The sequence below is a fragment of the Odocoileus virginianus genome, chromosome 10, assembly GCF_023699985.2.
Source record: "Odocoileus virginianus isolate 20LAN1187 ecotype Illinois chromosome 10, Ovbor_1.2, whole genome shotgun sequence".
NCBI lineage: Eukaryota > Metazoa > Chordata > Mammalia > Artiodactyla > Cervidae > Odocoileus > Odocoileus virginianus.
In genome coordinates this window covers 5030827-5035363 of record NC_069683.1, presented here as the reverse complement: position 1 = coordinate 5035363, position 4537 = coordinate 5030827, and positions in this window count along the sequence as shown.

Below are 4537 nucleotides of genomic sequence, written 5' to 3'. Positions count from 1 at the left end.
GTTCATTCATCAGTCCTCATAGTGGCTTCACCTCCCTGAAGTTGGAGAACCACAGCCAGACAGAAGCTGACTCATCCCCTAGCCACATAGTGGTAGAAGCCTGTCTCCTGCTCCAGGCCCAGTATTCTGCTCACTGCTCATGGGGTCAAACATCCCCTTGAACTCATGGGGACTATGGTCCTGACCACTCGCTAGCCAGCCCCATACTCACCGAGATGGGGAAATAGTCCTTCATGTACTTCCATATGACTTAGCGCCTTATGCTTTTGATGTACCTGCCCCCCCGTCACAGCTTGGCTTGATCCAGATACCACCAGATGGCATACAGGATACTGATATCCAGAATCTTATGAACAGAAGGGCTATGAAGACCACACTGTAGAGAATGACGGGAAGGGAAGCAGGAGCATTAGTGGTCAGCAGTGTGAAGGAACGAGCTCTCCCCATATGCCCGGCACCAACAGCACTGTCCTGTCCAGCCCTCACCCCAGGAGGAAGGAGTCAGACTCTTTTGACTTCAAGGAAGAGGGAACACAGCCTGGGCAGTGTCACATTGAGAACCTGGATTTGAAGCCACACAGATCTAATTTCAAACTCACTTGTTTCCACTGTACAAGGCTGCTTATTCACTCCAGTCTTCCCTTCCATCTCACTCTCTGTCTATTTAAGTAATCTGTATTCACCAGGTGCTTAATAAATGACTGGGGGAGTTGTGACTGGATTAATTATTTCTAGTTTCAACACTGTTGGGACCTCATAGAATAGGAGACATTCTTTCTGCTCAGCCCCTTTCTAGCTACTCTCAGCCCATCTTTCCATAGATAAATCCCATCAGAACTTCCCTCTAATTCAACTTCTCATAACTTTGAAGCACAGCCCAAGCAGCTTAGCCTGGCATTCAGGCTCCTCACAGCTGGCCTGAATACCTCTTATTCTAGCCTTACTCACCCACATGCACCCTGGGCTCCTGCCACACTAAGCTACTCAGTGTTCCTACAACTCCCTGAGCTCCTTCAATCTCTTAGCTTTTGCTTCTGCACTTTCCTCTGCCTGCCCTGCCCTTTCTTGTTGAATGAGGGAGAGAGAAAGAAACCAACTTGTCGCTGGCCTGTAGGCCAGGACTGAAGCAGGGCTAGAATCGGGCCCAGTGAGGAATTTCCTTTGACCTTTGACTCTGGGTCCCTACCACAGGCTAATCCCAGCTTCCTCTCACAGGTGGGGGATCTGTGGGGCTGCAACTAATTTGATGCTGGTAGAACCTCATTCTCAGGGAACACTGCTCCCCCTTAAACACTGCTCCACTCAACATCATGCACTCATACTCTTAAAGAAGGTCAGTTTCCACTTTTACTCCATCTGAAAATAGAATAGACTGTGCTGTTATTCCTGGAAGGCTTCTAGGAGGAGGGGTCTTTTGCCTCAATCAGAATAGTAGTTAAAGTTCATAAGCCAAATGAAGTAGGTTGATGTTCACAGATGCTCACTTTACACAGAGCTCCTATGATGTGTCAGGTGCTGGTGGTACAAGTATGAACTGGCAGAAATTTCTGGCCTTCTCAAGCTGACTCGCACAAATCTGGAGGAAGGAGGTAAAATATCACTGGAGACAAAATGTACAGGGTTTTGACTTGAATTTTATTTATTTATTTTGTCACTACAGTGTGAAAAGTAAAAGTCGCTCAGTCATGTCCAACTGTTTGTGATCCATGTATAGTCCATGGAATTCTCCAAGCCAGAATACTGGAGAGGGTAGCTTTTCCCTTCTCCAGGGGATCTTCCCAACCCAGGGATCAAAGCCATGACTCCCACATCACAGGCAGATTCTTTACCAACTGAGCCACAAGGGAAGCCCAATGTGGAGAAAAAGATAAAGAGTCTTGCTAGGTCTCTGCCCTTAGGCAAAATCAAGTCTGTGTGGGCTACTCCCACTTTCAGAAAACCAGCTCTAGAGAATAAAACCAAGTTGTTAATAATGGGGAAAACTTTCAGTTTTAGGACAAACATTTTGTTTAGATGTGTTACAAGAGCATGTGTTAGTTTTTTATTTAGAAAAAAAAATATTAGGAAAAACCCACATGCAGGGCATTCCCCCTTGACCAAAAGACCTTGGCACCACTGAAACCCCCAGCCCACCTGTAAGGTATAGTTCTGGCTGAGGCAGAAAAGGAATTTTGTTTTTGAAGTTGCTCAGTCGTGTCCGACTCTTTGTAACCTCGTGGACTGTAACCTACCAGGCTTCTCTGTCCATGGGATTATCTAGGCAAGAATACTGGAGTGGGTTGCCATTTCCTTCTCCAGGGGATCTTCAGGACCCAGGGATCAAACCAGGGTCTCCTGCATTTCAGTCTGACACTTTAACCTCTGAGCCACCAGGGAAGCCCCAGAAAAGGAAAGACGACCTCAACAGAAGTAGGTTACCTTTATTGAGGCAAGGAGGGGTGACAGTCAGCCTAACGACCAGGCTGAGCACCAAGAGGGATCAGGGAGGCTTCATATTTATAGGGAGTTTTGTGGAAGCAATAAGGGAAACGTTAATCAGGTGGGATATTTTGAGTATTCTTTAGTTGAGATGACATTTGTAGTTGGGCAGGGGGTGATAAGTCTTCTGGGCAGGTGTAGGGGGTTGAAGGTTTCTGGACAGGGGGTAATAAGTCCCAGATAGATGCAACCAGCCTGGAACATCAGGGCATAACTAAAGTTCTGTTTTGTTTTCTCCGAAGTTAGAAGATTCAGCAAGGGCCTTTGAGACTGTTGTTTTATTTTCTAGGCCCAAAAGACTCCTTCACCCCCTCCCCCTCAGACTCACTCTCACCCTCACACTGGGCTCACTCTTTAACTCCTGTCAGCAGGCAAAATCCTAACTTGGGAGTCTTTCAGTCCTGAGGAAGGGAGACCCACTTCTTTTATTTCATAACACCAAAGGGGAAAAATGTAAAACCTTCCCTTACAGAGGCCTAGAGAGGGTATGCAGGTTGGCTAAGTTCACACAGCAAGCTAGTAGGATGGGACCTGGCATTCAATTCTACTATTTGGCTCCATTGTGCACTAAACATTCATTCTTTCAATAAACATTTATCAACACCAATCTTCAAGGAGCTGGAGATGCAGATGAGAAAAAGACCACCTGTTTGTAAGGAGCTTACCTTCCTGTGTGAGTGTGTGAATTATAGAGGATAGGAGAAGAAACAGTAAACAAAAAACAACCCACTGGAAAGTGTTTGTTTCTGGGCCTTGAGTACTTTGTGACAGTCTTATTTGACTTTTCCAGCCACTTCTTTCCCTCTCCCCTAAATGCCTGCTCTATGTCCAGTGTCAACCAGCTGTTTAATATATGTATGGTGTCAGCTCCTACACTGGAAGCCCTTAGTCTCCTGTAACCTAAAAATCCTGTCTTGTGGACCCATCTCCTAACTTTCTCAGGAAAGGGACACCTTCTGTCCAAAGTGCCAGTCTCCCTATACCAGGGGAAGTAATCTTTTCTTAAAGACCCTGCTTAACATTACCCTCAATGGTGAAAAATTGAAAGCATTTCCCCTAAAATCAGGAACAAGACAAGGGTGCCCACTCTCACCACTACTATTCAACATAGTGTTGGAAGTTTTGGCCACAGCAATCAGAGCAGAAAAAGAAGTAAAAGGAATCCAGATAGGAAAAGAAGAAGTGAAACTCTCGCTGTTTGCAGATGACATGATCCTCTACATAGAAAACCCTAAAGACTCCACCAGAAAATTACTAGAGCTAATCAATGAATATAGTAAAGTTGCAGGATATAAAATTAACACACAGAAATCCCTTGCATTCCTATACACTAAGAATGAGAAAACCAAAAGAGAAATTAAGGAAACAATACCATTCACCATTGCAACAAAAAGAATAAAATACTTAGGAGTATATCTACCTAAAGAAACAAAAGACCTATACATAGAAAACTATAAAACACTGATGAAAGAAATCAAAGAGGACACAAACAGATGGAGAAACATACCGTGTTCATGGATTGGAAGAATTAATATTGTCAAAATGGCTATACTACCCAAAGCAATCTATAGATTCAATGCAATCCCTATTAAGCTACCAATGGTATTTTTCAATACCGTTTCGACTAGAACAAATAATTTCACAATTTGTATGGAAATACAAAAAACCTCGAATAGCTAAAGTAATCTTGAGAAAGAAGAATGGAACTGGAGGAATCAACCTGCCTGACTTCAGGCTCTACTACAAAGCCACAGTCATCAAGACAGTGTGGTACTGGCACAAAGACAGAAATATAGATCAATGGAACAGAATAGAAAGCCCAGAGATAAATCCATGTACCTATGGACAGCTTATCTTTGACAAAGGAGGCAAGGATATACAATGGAAAAAAGACAACCTCTTTAACAAGTGGTGCTGGGAAAACTGGTCAACCACTTGTAAAAGAATGAAGCTAGAACACTTTCTAACACCATACACAAAAATAAACTCAAAATGGATTAAAGATCTAAATGTAAGACCAGAAACTATAAAACTCCTAGAGGAGAACATAAGCAAAACA